Source organism: Canis lupus, chromosome 16, assembly GCF_011100685.1.
Source record: "Canis lupus familiaris isolate Mischka breed German Shepherd chromosome 16, alternate assembly UU_Cfam_GSD_1.0, whole genome shotgun sequence".
NCBI classification, from domain to species: Eukaryota; Metazoa; Chordata; class Mammalia; order Carnivora; family Canidae; genus Canis; species Canis lupus.
Genome location: NC_049237.1, coordinates 13,773,320 through 13,792,199, shown reverse-complemented (window position 1 = coordinate 13,792,199; position 18,880 = coordinate 13,773,320). Strand labels below are relative to the sequence as shown.

Genomic DNA, 18,880 nt, shown 5'->3' with positions numbered 1-18,880 from the left:
TCTGACCAGAGGAACAGAGGAAGGGGCCCTTTCTCCTGGAAAGGGTGGGGACCGCTGGTGTCTTTTCCTCACTTGTCTTGCCACTTTGCTCTCGAGGCCACTCTAGGCGTGTGGATCTGTAAAACAACATGATTTCAATGACAGTCCTGGGGAAACTAAGGCTCCACAGTCAAAAGAGTGAAGTTGGCCCCTACCTCACACCATATACACAAAGTAACTCAAAGTGGATCAAAGTCCTACAGGTAAGAGCTAAAGGTGGAGATCTTAGGAGAAAAAAATGCAGGAAAAGCTTCATGATATGTGATTTGAGATGATTCCTGGGATATGACACCAAAAGAACAGGCAACAAAAGGAAAGAAACAGAAACAAACTTGACTGCATCAACATTTGAAACTTGTATGCATCCAAGGACATAGACCCCAGACTGAATCAACCCACAGCGTGGGAGACTCTGCTATGCCTCAAGTCAAATGGGGCCAAGTGGGTGCTGACAGCAGAGGTGGGTCCTCGAGAAGGGGAAGAAGTCTTCATAGGGAAAGTGCTAGTCTGCCCTTGAGGTCTGGTGGGGAGTTTGCCATTCGAGATGGGAAGGCCACTCTAGGCAGAGGCATGAGAAGTGGACTGGGAGGGCACAGCTGGCCCCATGTCCCAGGAAGGAGATTAGTGAGAGGCTGGCAGGGACTTCTCACACAGACTTCTAGCCTGCTTGACAGAAACCCCAGACCCACAGCATGTTTCCTGGCAGGGCTCCACCTCCAGGGCTGTCATCAGGGACACAGGCACCTGAGTACCCGAGTCCCACTGTGGGCATGACAGTGGGACCATGGGCCAGGGCACAGGAAGTCCCCAGGAGCAGAGGGACCCCCAGGGCATCCTTGTCTAGATGTGCCCGACCAGAGCCTTGGGATCCGTGGCTCCAGGAAGGTGCTCACTTTTCGAAGAGATAGAGGCCATCTGTGAACTGCACTGACTGTGTGTGTATGTGGGATAAGGGGCCAGGAAAGGGGAGTCTACCCTTGTTTGCACTTGGCTCCACACTGCTCTCAGGATGGGATCCTGGCCTCCGGTCTCAGTCAAATATTATGAGGCCCAAAGGAGGATGAGATCTGGTGGGGATGTGGGTGTTGGGGTCACAGGGGCCAAGACAGAGCCAAATCTTCCTCCTTTATGGTGGAAGTCCAAAAATCCCCAAAATCATGGTGTTCAGGGAGACGAAGAAAATCCAGCTGTAAAAAGAAGGACATCCTGCCATGTGCAAGACCATGGCTGGAGCTTGAGGGCATCATGCTAAGTGAAATAATTCAGATAGAGAAAGACAAGTACCTTATGATCTCACTTATATGAGGAATCTAAGAGGACCCGAATTCAGAGAGACAGGAAGTAGAATGGTGGTCTCCAGGGGCTCAGGGTGAGGAAAGTGGGGAGATGTTGGCCACAGGGAAGGATCTTCCAGTTATAAGATGAATAAGTTCCGTAGATCTAATGCACAGCGTAGTTAATAATTGTGTATTGCGTATTTGAAAGTTGCTAAGAGAGCAGATCTTAAACTTTTGGACTGTAAAAAACTGTAACCATGTGCGGTGATGGGTTACTTCACAAAGTGTAGTGTACATACCTCATAAAGTGGACATAGCAACTATGCTTTATACATATATTCACATATAAAGTACACCATGCGTCAGAACTGTTGCATTGTATACTCTCAACTTACACAATGTGACATGTCAGTTGTATTCATAAAGCTGGGGAAATACCAGAATAATTGGTTGCAAGAGGTCAAAGTGAGAAAGAGGCGATGGGAGAGGGTAGGGCTGTTGATTTAATGCATGACCCTCATTAAACTGTTTAAATGGGGTATGAACACCTCCGATAAACCAGAGCAGGAGAAAGGCTGTGTGTGCACGCTGGGGCTTCTGTGATGGTGAGTGCACGAGGCTTGTGAGATGTGTGGCCTGAGACCCCTGCCTTGGGGGGCCAGCTGGAAGAGGGCGGTCGGGATTCTCCTGGAGGCCATGTGATTGTTACACCTGTTGAACAGGGGCTTGCCCTCCCCTGCCTTCTACCTGGGCAGACCCTGTTCCAGAATTTCTGGGTCAGAACTACAGGGATGGGCCTTGTTTTGGTGTCCAGTCTCTGAAAAGATTTCTGGGAAAAAAACCCAGAACATTTATTGGCAAGTTCCCATCATTCAGGGAAGAGCTGGCTGTAGCAGTAGAAAATGACATGGCTTTAAAATGACACATTTAGGGCAGCCCCGGTGGCACAGTGGTTTAGTGCTACCTGCAGCCCATGGTGTGATCCTGGAGACCCGGGATCGAGTCCCACGTCGGGCTCCCTGCATAGAGCCTGCTTCTCCCTCTGCCTTTGTCTCTGCCTCTCTCTCTCTCTCTCTGAATGAATGAATAAATAAATCTTTTAAAAAAAATTAAATGACACATTTATAAAATGTCTCAAACATAGGACCCTACCATCCAGAAAGCTGGACCGTCTACGTTCCAGGAAGGCCCACGGCTGATGCAGGCAAATGGCGTTCTTTGCCCTTTGTCACAAGCAGATTTCTCTGTGCGCTGACCAGGGGGCCTGGACAGGGTGCCCAGTGATAGTGAGCAAGAAGCCAGGTGGACCCGGGAGCTTTAGGCACCCCTCCCCCAGCGCAGCAATTGGCGAGGGTTTTGAAGCTTCTCAGGGTTTGAGTTCCTTGAGTTCCCGAGTCACCTCTGTGGTTCCTAGGGATTCCCTCCCCCCATCCCCCCACTCCACCTGTTTGGAGCAGGTGCCAGCTCGAGAGCCAAGAGCTCCATCTGGAGGGCAGGAGCCTTTCTCAGGTATTGAGGCTTGTCTGCATCCCTGGCTGCTGTCTCGCAGCAGGAATCTGAGCTGCATCCTTGTGGCCTGGGGTGGGAGTCCTGAGGCGCAGAGGCCAGTAGTCTCACTGCTGGGGATGGCAGGTAGGCTTAGGGCCCCACGGAGGGAGGCCCAGAGGCATGGAGGGCCTCCAGGGGATCCAGAACGCACCCTGTTGCCCAGCTGCCCTGTGAGCCCCGTCTGCACCAGAGCATCTGGAGAAGGCCCTAGGGCTTCTTATGTGACAGGAAGGGCCTGAGCACATCAATGCATGTCCACGCTGAAGAGGAATGACAAAAATGATCCTGTTCCTCAGAACCTGTGTGCTTCTCCCCATGGCTTCCCATCCCTTCCCCAGAAATGAGGAGGAGATGGGGACAAGGTGGCCATCTACTCGCCCAGGACAGGGGCCCCGCCACCCCTGGATCTCGGGCTTCAGCTTCCAGGACCATGAGGAATAAATTCATGTTGCCAGAGCCTCCGGATTTGTGGTGCTTTGTCTTGGCAGCCCTTGCAGACTCTGGCTTAGGGCAGAGCGGGCCCTGCCTCACTCCTGTCTCACAGGGTCCCTTGGGACAAGCCACCAACTTCTCTGGTTCTCCTTCTTCAGCGACACAATGGGACAGCTGTGCCGTAGGGAAGAGCCACAGCTCTTCTGTACAAGGGCAGCGGGGGCCCAGTCTGGGACAGTGGTCCTGAGGCCCCATCGCCGGCTGGCGCCCCCTGCCCCTCCAGCCCGTAACTTCATGGGACATGACCTTCATGGGACATGGAAAAAACCACATGTATGACAGGTGGATTGATCCAGCAGCTTCAGGAAGGAAGGTGCTCAATAACATTTCTTTGAAAGAGTAAAAGGCTAACATAATTGCAGGCCGAGAGGGCAGAGGCACCGTCTTCCTGAGAGCCCAGCTCCTGGGATAGAGTAGGAGCCCGGGTCCTTGTCCCTCACAGGCGGGACGGCCTCGGGACAGGGCTCAGGCAGGAAGATGGAAGCATCTGGGAGATTCTGGACCCCGATTCCTCCCTTTCCTCTTTCCCTTGCCTGTTTTCTGACAGTTCTTCAATTCACAGAATGTGTTTGGGGGACCCCAGGATTGGGGGCTGGGGAGATGGCTTTCTGCCCCCATGAGAGGACTCCTGGGAGAAAGTGGGGTGACCCAGGGGATGGGAGCAGTTAGGAAGGGGGGACAGGGAGGTGGGGAGGGGGCAGAGGAGGGAGGGCTCTTGGCAGCTCCTTAAGGTGGAAATTAAAAGGTTTCCGGCAACAAAGCCACCAGAGGAGAAACGTGGGACCTTGGCTTCCTGGAATAATAATAGCACATCCTTCCTGAGTGCTTCCTGCGTTCCGGGAATGGTGCCCAAGTGCCGGCATCCTGCGGTCCCCCTGTGACCCTCAGGGTAGGTTCTGTGTTTATTGCTATTTTACAGATAAGGAAACTAAGAGCCCAGCGTGCTTGGGTGACGTCCCTGAGTCCACAAGCCTGTTAGTGGTGGAGACGAGCTTGAGCCCCTGATCATGTGATCCCAACTGCTCTGACCACCCCTGCGTGACCAGGGCACGAGAGGCACCAGCGCCTCTTCTTGGATGGGGGCACGGCTCGCCCTCCCCTCTGCTGCGTCTCGGGCGCCAAGGGCCCTGGCTGCGGGCCAGGGTGGCACTGAGTGTGGCCTCGCACGGTGAGGTGGCCCAGCCTTGCCCAGGCTCCTGGGAGAGCAGGCTCGGCTGCTCATGCCAACCTGGCCCTCCGCAGGGCCGGGGGTCTCGGGGGACAGTGGGGCTCTGGCCTGCCCTCCGCCCTGCACAGTCACCCCCCTCGTTCTGTGCCTGATGCTGTTGGCGGGGGTCTCTGCCTAAGGGGGGGCAGGAGCCCTTATGGAGGCACCACCCCGCTCTGCGCTTGGCCAGCTTCGAGGGACGGCAGCCTGGTTCACCGGCAGCCGTGTACCCAGTGGCGCCAAGTCCACCTGCTTATGGCTGAGAGACAGTGTTTCTGGGGATTTGCTAGAGTACTATGAGGTCTGTGCCTCTGCTCCCTGAAACCCTCTGTGTCTCAGCCATCGTGAGCCTGCACCCTGAGACCCACATGACCACAGCCCTCCATGAGCCTGCACCCCGACACCCACATGACCACAACCCTCCATGAGCCTGCACCCTGAGACCCACATGACCACAGCCTCTGTGACCTCAGTTTGGAGTGTAGGTGCAGTTTCCTTCTTCTTCCTGCGTCTCTGTTCCTTTCCTTTTTTTTTTTTTTTTTTAGATTTTATGTATTTATTCATGAGAGACACAGAGAGAGAGGCAGAGACCCAGGCAGAGGGAGAAGCAGGCTCCACGCAGGGAGCCCGACACGAGACTCTATCCTGGGGCTCCAGGATCAGGCCCTGGGCTGAAGGCGGTGCTAAACCGCTGGGTCCCCAGCTGTCCCCCTGTTCCTTTCCTGATGCTCCCGAGCGTGGTCTGTGGGTTTGAGCTCCCCTGTCCATCTCCTGCACGGGGTTGGTAGTGAGACCTCAGCTTCCCTGTCAGTCTGGGGATCGCGGTCCTTCAAGGGAGGCTTTGCATGGGGCCGGGGCCACCCACACTCACGCCGCTCCTTTCCTCACCCAGATGCCAGTGGACCTTCCTCCTTTCCCTCAGGCTTCGGGGAGGAGAGCTGATTCCACTTCTGCTTTCTCTGATGAGCTGCTGGCCTGAGAGGTTGCATTTTCAGGGCTGCTGGGTCCGGGTCCCCATGGCCGCGCCTCCTGCAGCCTCAGTCCAGCTGGGAGCTGGGGGCTGAGGGCGGGCTGGGCCCCGGGGGCTTGCTGCTTTTCCTCTTCTTACTGACAGGCAGTTTTCAGCCTTTAAATTCATTTTTTATTTTAATTCTAGCATCGTTAACATTTTTGCAGTCTTGGCATGCTTTCTTCCCAAGCAACAGGGAGGGTATGGTTTTTGCATAGAAATTTCATAGATACTTCAGGTTATTTGAGGAGGAGAGTTTGGAGTCCTGTGATTGGAGATACTCAATGCCCCTCTTTCTCTTAGGGACAAACCACTCAGGCCAACAAATCAGTAAAACTTTAGATTTGTTTTAAACAGACGCTCGGGAGGGCGAATGGCGTCCTCGTGCAGACTACCCATCTGAGTATAAAACAAGCCTCCGTAAAATTAAATTCACATACAGGGTGTTTTCTTACCATGATAGAATTAAAGGCCAGTAAGATATCTAGAAAATCCCCAAACTATTTGGAAATTAAGCAAAACTGTTTTATTTTTATTTTTATTTTTTTACCTTTTTTAAAAATTGGTGTTCAATTTGCCAACATATAGCATAACACCCAGTGCTCATCCCATCAAGTGCCTCCCTCAGTGCCTGTCACCCAGTCACCCCCACCCCCCACCCACCTCCCTTTCTACCACCCCTTGTTCATTTCCCAGAGTTAGGAGTCTCTCATGTTCTGTCTCCCTTTCTGATATTTCCCACTCATTTTTTTCTCCTGTCCCCTTTATTCCCTTTCACTATTTTTTTATATTCCTCAAATGAATGAGAAAAATTGTTTTAAAGAATCCACAGGTCAGAGAAAAAAAAAATCCCAGGGCAATTCTTAGGAAATGTCTCATCTAAACATAAACACATCAGTTTGTGCGACGTGCCAAAGCCGTGTTGAGTAGAAATTGAACCTCGAGTGCTCATATCAGAAAAGAATTAAAATTCTAAATTGATATGATTCCATCAGAAGAAGCTAGGGAAAAGAGGCAAATTAACCCCCAAATAAGTCAAAGGCAGGAAATACTACAGACAAGAAATCAGGGAAAAGAAGGCAGATGACCTTCTGGAATCAGTAGAGCCGAGAGTTGACTCTCCGAAGAGCTTGCCAACATTGGCAAAATCCTAGCAAGAATGATGAAAAGGGAAAGAAAGAATCCAAAATTTATTGGCATCTGGGAGAGAGGGGCCATCATAAGAGATCCTGCAGACATTGGGAGGATAATATGGAAATGATACAAGCAAACTGATGCTGGTAAGTCTGACAAGTCAGATCCAAGAACAAATTCTTTGAAAACATGGTTTATGAAAACAGGCACAAGAATTAATGGTCAATCTGAGTAGCCCATAGCTGTGTAAGACACGGAATTCTTTTTTTAAAGTTTGTTTATTTATTTAGTCATTTCTACACCCAACGAGGGGCTTGAACCCATGACCCTGAGACCAAGAGCTGCAGGCTCTTCCCACTGAGCCAGCCAGGTGCCCTGAAATGGAATTCTTAATAAAAAACCTTCCTAGAAAGAAAAACTCTGGAGCCTGATGGGTTCACTGGTAAATCATATCAAATACTTAAGGGAAGGGGCATCTGGGGGCTCAGTCAGTGAGGCATCTGCCTTCAGCTCAGGTCGTGATCTCAGGGTCCGGGGATGGAGGCCTGTGTCCGGGCTCCCTGCTCAGTGGGGGAGCCTGCTTCTCCATCCCCCTCTGTGCCTCCCCCCTGCTCATGCTCTCTCTCTCTCTGTCTTTCTCTCTAATACATAAATAAAAAATCTTAAAAAATACTTAAGGGAGCTTTTTAAAAAATTTTTATTTATTTATGATAGTCACATAGAGAGAGAGAGAGAAGAGGCAGAGACATAGGCAGAGGGAGAAGCAGGCTCCATGCACTGGGAGCCCGATGTGGGATTCGATCTCGGGTCTCCAGGATCGCACCCTGGGCCAAAGGCAGGTGCCAAACCGCTGCACCACCCAGGGATCCCTTAAGGGAGCTTTAACAGCAGTTTTAAACTAATAAAATCAAGGAGTAGGGAATGCTTTCTAACTCATTTTATAGGAACAGTGGAGCTCAGATACATAACAAGCGAATTACAAGAAAAGAAAGCCATAGATCAATATCCCTTGTAAATATAGATGCAAAAGTTGTTGACGATACGTCACAGATAGCATCCAGCTATGTAGAGCAAGGGTCTACATCTTAGATCCTTAACACGTCTTAACCTGGCGGGTTTGATCCCAGGAATGCAAGGTTGGTTTCACATTAAAAAAAAAAAAAAAGAATGAAAATCACCATATGCACAGAATCAAGGGGAGTCTTCACACAGGTGTGTAAACCAAAATTCCACAGCAATTCATGATAATGAGTTTCAGACAGCTAGACATGGGGCAGAAACTCATGGCAGAAGCACAAGGCATGGTTTCCTGGGGGCTGGGGGACAAGGGGTCCCGCAGATGCACCCACCCAGTGGGCCTGACCCTGGGGGTAGCTGCTCCTGAGTGCTGGCCAAGACTGCGGCCCACCCTTCCCTGGACTTGGTTTCGTCCTTCCCCTCATCTTGCAGAGCACGGTGTCCACTTCCCACTGGACCTTCCCCTCGGGATGGGCGTGACGACCTTCGGGTTGGGGAACCGCATTAACAGGCCCATTTCTTACTGCAGAGAAACCCTCGTCTGGGCCCTTGGTCTAGGCCCCTGTCACTCGGCTGTCAAGGGCCAAGCCAGGACACGCTGGGTTACGAGCTCCTGGGAGGCAGGCAAGTGCACATGATCTTTGTGTTTCCAGGAACTAGTGTTCCCCCAGCAAAGTGGTTGCTCCACACGCGCTTGGGGGCAGCATGCTGGGCTGGTTCCCCACATGTGGTCTCTTGCTCCCGGGCGGGCGGGGCCCCCTAGCTTCAGAGCTAGGAAGGCTGGGCCCAGGTGGCCCAGGCTTCGCTCCTGGAACCCTACTGTTCAGGGCTGGACTCCTTCCCGAGAGAGACAAATCACCTCATGGAAAGCCTTCCAGGATGGCTACTTCCAACCCCTGCATTTCTGGTATGTAGCCCACAGCAGAATGTTCCCGGTTGTTGCCAGTTGCAGGGCAGATGCCTGTGCTTCCGATGGGGGACCTCTGTCTCCAGGGAGGCTGTGCCCGTGACCTCAGGACAGAGCCCGGGCGTGGCGGGCTGCCCTCTGGCCCCCTGGCGCCCTGCAGCTTCCCACCTCAAGCTGACCTCCTAGACTGTCTGAGATCAGCCCACCTAGGATCCGCTTGCTGGGCGACCTGCTGCTTTTCCATGGCGGTCAGACCCCAGACACTTGGGGTGGGGTAGGCGTTTTGGGGAGCCCTGGTTGGTTCAACCCCGCACAGAAGCCATAGATGGGGAGATGGAAACGGAGTCTGGGAAAGGCCTGGGCTTTGCCAAGGCCACATCTTCAAGTGCACTGTGTTTCGGGCGTCCTGCCTGTGGGTGGGAGAAGCATGGTCTGAATCAGCTGCTGAGGACAAGCTGTTCTCAGACATTCTGCTTCTCAGGACCTTGGTTCCCCGATGGCTTGGTGCGGGCTCCAGGCTCCGCTGCACGAGCCGGTGGCCGTGCTTCCTCCCCCGTGGAGGGGAGGGACTGTCCCGGCTCTCCGGGCATCGTAACACCGTGGGTGCTGTGAGCGCGGGCTGTCACGGGATGCGGGCCATGCTCAGGTGTGGGCACCATGTGGGCACCGCGGCTCTGCCTCTGGACCAGACTGGTGCCGCCCAGTCCGATGGGAGCGGTGGCTGCTTTTCTTTCCTGTGAACAGAGAATGGTGGGAAGCATGTGACAGCGACGCGTTAGGGTCCCCAAGGCGGCGGGGCGGGGCTCCTGCCAGGAGCCTTGTCTGCCTCCCGCTATTCCACCAGGACATTCTGCCCAGTGAGCCCAGAAGGGCACATCTTCCCTTCACACTCAGGTCTCCCCCACACCTGAGGGTCACCCCCACACCTGAGGGTCACCCCTACACACCTGAGGGCCACATCCACACACCTGAGGGTCACACTCCTACACCGGAGGGTCACCCCCACACACCTGAAGCCACATCCACATACCTGAGGGTCACCTCCACACCTGAGGGTCACCCTCATATACCTGAGGGCCATATCCACACCTGAGGATCACCCCCACACCTGAGGGTCACCTTCACACACTTGAGGGTCACCCCTACACACCTGAGGGCCACATCCACATACCTGAGGGTCACCCCCACACCTGAGGGTCACACTCCTACACTTGAGGGTCACCCTCACACACCTGAGGGTCACCCCCACACACCTGAGGCCACATCCACATACCTGAGGGTCACCCCCACACCTGAGGGTCACCCTCATATACCTGAGGGCCATATCCACACCTGAGGGTCACACCCCACACCTGAGGGTCACACCCCTACACCTGAGGTCACCCCCACACCTGAGGGTCACACCCCCACACCTGAGGGTCATACCCCCACACCTGGGGTCACCCCCACATCTGAGTGTCACACCCCTACACCTGAGGTCACACCCACACCCAAGGGTCACACCCACAGCTGAGGGTCACCCTTACACTAGGGGTGATTCCTCACCTGGCTCACTTTGGTGTCTTCTGGGCTGGGGTCTCAGAGGTGGCCTCCACGTGGCAGGAGGGAAAGTGGCTGTGGGGCTGTCTGTGCGCCGTCAGGAAACGTGTATTCTCAGGCGCCCTGCCTTTCCTGACCTCGGGAAGTCCCTGGGCTGCAGGCGGTGTGTGTTGAGTCACACTGGACACGCCGCCCCCCCGACCCCTGCCAGCAGTGCCATCTTCCTCCTGGAGCCGGGGGCTTCCCGATGGACAGCGTGTCAGGTGCGGGCCCAGGGCACGGTGGGCAGAGCTATGGCTGGCGGTGTGGCAGGCCTGGCATTTGTCCAGGGCTCTCGGAGCATGTGCAGACACGCTTGGGCCCGCAGCGGCCCCTCCAAGTGCGCCATAGACGGGAGCAGACCCTGGACGCCCTGGGTCCCTCTGGCCACCTCCCCCAGGCCTCGCGTGGCGCGGCTGAGCGCCACTCCACGGAAGGGGCCGGGGGTGAGCCAATGCCCGTGCCAGCCCTTAGCCAGGTGACTTGGATGCCCCTCCACAAGGAGATGAGCGGCGGCGGCGCTTCTGAGTCTGCCAAGCGAACTGCAAGGCCTGCACTCGGGGCGTACAGTGAGTAGGTGGTCTCTCCAGGGGGCAGGCGGCCCTCCAGCCCACCCTTGACCCCTCCTTCCCGCAGGGGCAGGGCTGGGTGTGCAAGGCCAGGGGGTGGCGGGGCCTGGGACAAAAGCCCGGCTATGGGACCCCCAGCTGGAGGGCTGCACGGTGACTCTGGGCAGAAATCCCCCTCCCCTCAGAGAGTCCCTGTAGACAGCCAGCCCTGGGCATCGGCTCCTCAGGGGCCCTGCCGCCAACTTCTGGGGAGCCAAATGTGAAATGTGAATTTTCGACCACAGGGGGTTGGTGCCCCTAAGCCCTGTGCTGTTGGAGGGTCCTCCTTATCCTCAAGGAGCCTCAGGGCGTTAATGAGGCTGCCTGTTGTGGCAGCTGAGCTGTCCTCCCCAGAACTCCGCACCTGCTGCTTCGTGATGTGTCCCCAGGGCGGAGAGCCCTCTGCTTGGCGGATGGCGGGTCCGGACACAGAGCCCGGGCTCCACGGCCGGCGTGCACAGGACAGCAGACGGCCTTCTGTGTGAAAGTCTGGGCAAGCTCATGCATTCATTCCGCAAACACTTCTCAGGCCTGTTGGGAGGTGGGTGCCAGCAGAGCTGAGGGAGCGACATGGGTCTTTATCCTGGGCTCCCAGTGAACCCCACGTGCAGGCTGAGCCTGTTCTGTAGATAACCCGGGAGGCCTCCGCCAAGACAGAAGGGACCGTGTTCCCCCAGCTGGCATCTCAGGGTCTCACACCCCAGCTCTCATCCCTCTGGTCTCTGAGCCGTGGACTAGCAGGGACTACAGGCGGTGGTAGTCCGGGCGGGGGTGCGGCTCAAATGGGAGGTCTGACCTGAGTCTCTCTGGAGACAGACCTGTCAGCATCAGGCAAACAGGAGGTAACGGGCCAAATTGTTCGCGTGAGAGCAAAAGCGTCCTTGTTCTTCAAGCTTTAAAAATATCCTAGAACATGGAGCTTGGGATGCCAGTAAACAGAGAGAAAGTTTTATTTTCAGGGTGCCACTGAGGGTGGTGGTGTTTAGTGCTGGCCTGGAGGCATATGGCAGCTGTAAGGGGTGCTCAGTGCAGGGCTGGGGTTGGGAACCCATCCAGGGGCACATAGTGTAGGGGGTGGGGGTCAGGGGCCAGTCCAGGGGCACACGATGCAGGTGATGGATGTCAGGGGCTGGTCCAGTGGCACACGGTGCAGGGGAAGGGGATCAGGGGCTGGTCCAAGGGCACAGGATGAGGGGGCAGAACTCAGGGGCCAGTCCAGGGACACATGGTGAGGGGATGGGGGTCAGGGGCTGGTCCAGGGGCACACGGTGAAGGGGATGGGGATCAGAAGCCAGTCCAGGGGGCACACGGTGTAGGGGATGGGGGTCAGGGGCCAGCCGAGGGGGCACACAGTGCAGGCTCAGGGGTCAGGGCCAGTCCAGGGGGCACACAGTGCAGGCTCGGGGGTCAGGGCCAGCCCAGGGGGCACACGGTGCAGGGGACGGGGATCAGGGCCGGCCCAGGGGCACACGGTGCAGGGGACGGGGATCAGGGGCCAGTCCAGGGGGCACATGATGCAGGGGATGGGGACAGGGGTCAGGGCTGGCCCAGGGGCACACGGTGCAGGGGACAGGGATCAGGGTCGGCCCAGGGACACACGGTGCAGGGGACGGGGATCAGGGGCCGGTCCAGGGGGCACACGATGCAGGGAGTGGAGGTCAGGGGCCAGTCCTGGGGCACAAGGTGCAGGGATGAGGGGTTGGGGCCGGCCCAGGGGGCACAGTGTGGGAAGTCTGGGAAGTCTGGGAGAGGTTCATAGCTCATGGCCCTGCTGCTGGCATGTGCCAGGCTGTCTGCAGCCTGAGATCCCGGTTCCGGGGGTACGGTGGGTGTCTACATGAGCCACATCCCAGGAAGTGGGTCATTTGTGCACACAGCTGGGCCTGCCTTTTTTCTTAGGAGATCAGCAGACATTCCCCAGGGTCTCAGAGTCTGGGCTCTTTATGGCCACTCCCAGTTTTCAGGGAGTCTGGGAGAGGGCATCTGCATAGGGGCCCATGGGCGCCCCAAATAAAGTTGGAGTTCCTTTGACAAAGGAGGGGGTTCAGTGTGTGCCAGCAAGGGTAGAAGGCAGATGAGTCAGGCCCTCCTGGTCTGGGTGGCAGGAGTGACACCTGCAGGGCAGGAGGCGCTGTCCTCCCCGGGGCTGGAGGGTGTGATCAGGGCAGAGGAGCAGCAGGAGATGCCCCCAGGGAGCCCTCGCCGGCCACCGTTGGGGTGTTGCTCCGCCTGAGGTCGGGGCTCCGGGCCTCCTGGTCGTCTGCTCTCCGCCTCACCCCGCGCGCTCTGGAGGCGAGCGTCCCCGGGGCTGTCACCCTGCGCCCAGCTCACAGCCCTCCGCTGGGGCCCGTGCTCACCTTGCACCGTGCGTGGGGCCACGTGGGGCCGCGTCCTCGAAGCGAGGACTTTCCTTGCCTCCAGGAGCTTCTGTTGGACGGAATCCAGTCTCGTGGTTAAAGGGAATGGTCCGCAGGAACGTTCTCAGCCAAACGGACCAGCTCAGGAAAGTCTTGCTCACTTTCCAGGAAACATGGGAGGGCGAGGCCCTTCCGCAGGGCGGAGAAAGTTTTCCTCGAAGCCTCCGGAGTGCAGACAGTCCCCGGAGGCCTGACCGGTCGGTCGCCGGCTTCCTTGTGCTCCGGGGGCAGCGCCAGTCGAGTGAGTGACTCAGGCCCTTCCCGCCGATGCAGCCAGAGCGGGTATCGCTGCGACCTCACTTCTGGGTCCCTTGGGGGCTCCTGCCCAACCCCAGGAGGGCTTCCAAGGCCCTCGCCCTGGGCATCCCCTGGGGCACGTCCGGCTGCGCGGGACCCTCCCCTGCTCTCTGCCTGCCCCCCAAAGGTGCACTCGCTCCCGGGGGGAGGCTCCTCCAGGAAACCCCATTTTAGCTTAATTGGTTGCCTTACATCCTCTTAGGGAGTGGCCCCCAGGCTCTATGGGGGGACTGGGCCCGTCTCTGGTGCCTCTGCCTGTGATGGGACCTTCCTCACCCTCCCCTTCCCCTTATGGGACCTTCCCCACCCCCCACTCCGTGATAGGACCTTCCTCACCCCCTACCCCGCACCTTGATGCCTACCTGAAAGTCCCGGGGCATAGCCACTGGCCTCCCAGGGACACTGCCCGAGGCCACACCTGCTGCCCTGTGCCGGGTACTGCTGCTGGGTGTGTTTCTGCCAGACCCAGGAGGGGCCCGATTCAGAGATAAGGTTGCTGCAGATGCGGTTTGTCAGGGTGAAGGTATCCTGGAGAAGTGGCCTTTGATGCGGTGACATGCGGGCGAGAGGAGGGGAAGCTGCCGCAGTTCAGGCGGCTCGTCCGTGGTGCTGGGGTGCGGTGTCCCCCTCTCGGCATACATGACAGGCCTGCGCACGAGGCCCCTGTCCTGGGAAAGAGCAAATCTGTTTTTAGATGGACAAGCGTGTGTCCCTGGTACCTGTGTTCCAGGTAGTCATTCCCCTCTGTCCGTGCAGACTTTTCGGGTCTCTGAGAGTTCCCAGGAAATCAAGGATCACTGCCCACTCAGGACTGGGAGCCAGCGAGGCACCTTGGAAGGGATCCGTCTGCCTAGGTCACGGGGTCACCACTGGCGTCCGCGTCTGTGGGAGAGGTGACCCGGGCCCCCGTGCGTGCGACACCCCGCTGGACACCGGCCAGAACCACTGGTTATTACAATTCGATTCAGCTGAACACGCGGTTACACCATCAGGGTCTTCAACCTTTAGTGGAAATGATTGTGACTCGTAAAACCAAATGGGAAACTCAGGAAGTTCAAATTGCTCGATTTCCCAAGAAGGTGAACGCCAGCCTGCCCACATTCCACGCTGCCGCGAGGGCTGGGGCATGAGGAGCAGTGAGCCTCCCACCAAGATGGTCAAGACGGGTTCATTGTGCGCAGACGGGCTGTGATGTGCGACCTGAAACGAAGCCCTTAGTTATCCTGCATCTGCAGAGTACTCGGACACCCTTCACATGTCCTGGGAATGTTCTAGTATTTCTGGCTTCTGCGAGCCTCTCTCTTCTTAGGAATCATGTTTCTCCAAGACCTGCAGCTCAGACCCAGCCTTGGAAACTTGGCGGTGGCTCTGCTGCCCGCCTGCCCGTTTCTGCCCTCCGCCATCCACTGAACTGAGAATTTTTCTTAATATGTTGGCCTGTTTGAATTCAAAGCATTGTGGGGGGCTTATTGCTGTCTTGGAAACCCTATATGAGTGCCTAGTAGCATCTCTTCATGGAGACTGCAGGGGATACGCCTGTAAAATGCGACGCTGTGGATTCCCTGGGTGCTGTCCTTTTAAATTTTTAATTAATTTATTTGAGAGAGAAGGAGTACAAGGTGGGGGGCAGAGGGAGAGGGAGGAGCAGACTCCCCATGGAGCAGGGAGCCCCATGTGGGCTCGATTCTAGGACCCTGAGATCATGACCTGAGCTGAAGGCAGATACCTCACCCCCTGAGCCCCCCAGGCACCCCAAGAGCTGTCCTTCTGAACCAGATCATCTCTTGTGTTTCCAGGACAGCTAATAGCCGAGGGCACAGATCTTCATCCCCACCCTCAGCCATGTCTCATCGCAGTCCCCTTCCACATGCGCACCTGCCACAGGCAGCAGGACACGGAGACGGTTACAAGCAGTGGCCGCATGGATGCCCCTGGGAAGGCCCTGCAGACTGGGCCCTGGGCCGGGACCACCACAGCCGGATTCGCCTACGTGGGGCCTTCATCCTTCTACGCAGAGCGGATGTCCTGGGGGGTCCACATGGCGATCTCCAAGGAGCACATGGGGAGTAGCATCCATGTGGAATGAACTCACCACTCAAGTCCCCCTCCCCAACTACAGTCCGCGTGGCACCACCCACACCCTTGGGGGACCTGCCCTCCCTGGCAGTAGCACCTGCCACGTCCTGTTGGAGGCTTCGGGGGCTGAGCACAGCCGCAGTTGGTCCACATGTGCATGACCGCAGCTCACCTTTTCTGACAGCAGCAGGTGCAGCAGGCTGGCTGTCACAGGTGCTCCCACAGGCACTTGGCTCCGCCCCAGCGCTGCCCGCCCTCTGGTCAGGCTTCCACACTCGCTCCCACCTCCCGGCCATCAGCCAGGGCCTGTGTCCTGGGCTCCCTGCCCCACCGGCATCCCCACTCTCTCTCATTCTAGAAGGCTGGGCTTTCCTGGGTCAGTGAAGGTAGAAATCCTTGGTGGCTCTCTGGGGGGACAGGCCATGGGGGAACAGGAAAGACCAGAAATAAAAATACATTAATTAATACAGCAAAGAACAGTATGGTATGTATGCATTTATAAACAGACCAAATTCTGATTTATTTCAGATGTTAAAGTTTATGGAAAAGCCTGCAAATCATGTTCCTGCTGTTTGCCACTAACAGTATCCAGAATCTAGAAGCATAAACACTGGTGTATGAAGAGTAGCCCCAGGTTAGGAGAACTTCCTCCTGGTCTCAGGTGTCACCACATGGACTATCCGGCCTTGGTGGAAGGGGTGGGCAGGAGAGAGACGCGGGTGCCACGAGACTGGCCCAGCTGGGGTTCCTTCCAACCTCGCCCACAGTGAAAGCTGGCCGAGGTGGGGTGGCTTGGTGCCACCTTCCAGGTGGAGGACGCAGGACATCGATTTATATTCTGGGACAGGGGACTTCGAATCCTTTCCTGCCCATAGGACATGCACCCTGGTGCCGGCTTCTCAGTCCCTCCTGGGACGGGCCTCGGCGCTGGCCTTCGTTCTCTGTGCGTCCACCCCAGACAGAGTCGCCCAGACCTTTGGGCCACTTCGCACGAGCTTCACAGGATGACCCTTTCTCCGAGATGTGCACACATTCTCTGTCCGCTGTGAAGGCCCGGAGGACAGTCCTTCAGCGCGTAGTTCTCCGGACACGGAGACAATTTACTGTCCAAGGGGTCATGCCTTTGTTTTGCTTCCTCTTTAAGGTTGGACGAATAAGAAGCCAAATTTCTGTGACCTGACCAATTTTGTTCTAGTCTGAGTTGTTCTGGGGCAGAGGGGTGAGGATGGGGGCTTGGTCAACCTGGCTGCCTTCTGGGGACAGTCCTGACCGGCCCGGGGTGGGGCCGCCCTGGGTGACGGTGGGGCTGGAGGCGCTGTCAGGGTGCAGATGCCTCCTTATGCCTGGCTTGCAGCCCTTCCCATCTCCTCCGAACGCGGCCTATTTGGGTGGGTCTCTGTGCCCTGTGGCCCTTTCTAGCCCTTTCCTCCGGGGGCTCAGTGACCTGCCCTGGTGTCACAGTGCCCAGAGCTGATGTGACTTCACCCTCCAGCCTCTTCTGTGTCCACACTGGCGCTCTCCTGTGAGCTCGACCCCCTGCCCTGAGTGGAAAGGGTCACATCCCGACTCAGCTGGGCCCTGTGACCTTCTGAAACACCTTTCACATTTGCCTGGAAGAAGAGGAGGAAAGACGCTCAGGGTTCAAGCTGTGTTTGGCAGATGTGTGCGCCAAGGATTGTATGGGGTGGGGATGTCTGTCCTGGGAGGCACAGCCAATGCCAAGCAGGACCACAAACGAGCACAGCTGGTGGGCCCGGGGCCACCAGGTGGGGTTGGCCCACCCACCGCACGGTGCACAAGGAGCCTCCCAGGCAGTGTTGGGGTGTCGCTCGGAGGCCGAGCCATGGGGACGGGCTGCAAAGACATGGGCGTGCAGGGCGGCCTCTAAGGGGTGCAAGTGGGGTCAGCCTCAGGCCTGCTAGTGGAGAAGGCCCAGGAGAGCCGGGGCCCAGGACCCCGAGCCACCTGCCCGGGAGGAGGGCTGCAGATGGCTCTTGGGTTCAGCGACACCGAGGTCACCTCTGAGAGCACCATTTCTTAGAGCTACAATAACTCTCAATGACCCACTTTCTTTGAGAGATTTATTACCGCTTCTTAATATTTTTATTTTCAGTGTTGGCAATTTTCTTTTGTAGCCCTCCTGGGGGCCGTAACTTCGAAGCGCAGTCCTTCAGGTGAGGCCAGATTTGGCAGACGCAGCGATTTCCATGTGCGGCCTTCTGAACCTGACCGTCTGTTACCTCAAGGTTTGCTCAGGGATGTGGTGTCGTGCTGACCCGGCTGCTCCTCCGCACACCGAGGCCCCTGGGTGCACAGGTTTGCAGGCCCCTGGGGCAGGCAAGCATGAGGTGTTGAGGGGGTGCCGTGTGCCGGTCGGTGGCCTTGGGGTGGGGTGACAAGCCTGCCCAGCCAGCCCCTTGGCAGGGTTTTCTTAGGGCAGCCAAACACTCCGGGGATGTCCGTGCCTTCTGGTGGCAGCTGGCTTGGGGGACACAGGCTCCGCGTGGCTTCTCTTGTACTCACATGATCGTCTTGGAGGAAAGTAAGGTGACAGAGTGAAATGCCTTGCATGCGTTAGATCTGGGGCCTCAGGAGGCAAGGCCGTCTCAAGCGGCTGTCTCGTACACGGCCCGGCTCCTGCCCCGGTGGCCTCGTGGGCTGAGTGTCATCTGCCTTGAGCCTCAGGAGGTTCTTTCCCTCCCGGGGCCTCCCATGGCTCTGTGTGGTCCCTGGGCAGGAAGCAGACCCCCAAGAGCCACAGGTGTGGGTGGTGGACAGTGACAGGTCCCAACTGGTGACCTGGGGGCCCAGCTGGTAATGCTGACACGGCCGGGAAAACAGCACTGGTGGCATTGCTTTCAGGCCATTTCCCCTTTGATGGAAGGAGAGCATAAACCCTGGTGGGCAGCAGGGTGGCGACAACTTTGGTTTCTGTTGTCCTTGGGACGTCCATGGTCACTAGAGTTTGCTCTGTGGTGCGCGGACGATACGAGGCCGCTCGTTTCTCGGCATTAACGTGAGGGTCACCACCCACTGGAAGGAATGGTCTGCCTTGACAATGTCACCAGGCGGTTTCCCAGTGACCTCGGGTTACTGTGGGAACGGGCTCCCATCTGTTGGGCTGCCTCCCGAGGTGATCATCTCCCTCTTGTTCCTGTGGGACAGATGGACGAAGGGGAGCCCCCGGGCGCTCCCCTGGAGGGTGGGGAGCTGGGGGTGCAGAGACGCGCAGAGCCATCTGGAGAGGGTAGGATGCAGGTGGTGCTGCTGTCTC

General features: G+C 57.1%; 1 long non-coding RNA gene across 2 annotated transcripts; it reads right to left on the bottom strand.

Moving 5' to 3' along the window:
* Nucleotides 1-7,495: 7,495 nt before the first annotated feature.
* Nucleotides 7,496-13,833, bottom strand: LOC111095006. 2 transcript variants are annotated; one of them, XR_005371054.1, is made up of 4 exons: nt 13,174-13,833; nt 11,181-11,347; nt 10,176-10,759; nt 7,496-9,364 (listed from the first exon to the last, which is right to left on the bottom strand). It is a non-coding gene; the product is annotated as an uncharacterized LOC111095006 (long non-coding RNA). The 2 variants fall into 2 exon arrangements; XR_005371053.1 differs by having other exon boundaries at nt 10,176-11,347.
* Between the last annotated feature and the right edge of the window lie 5,047 nt (nt 13,834-18,880).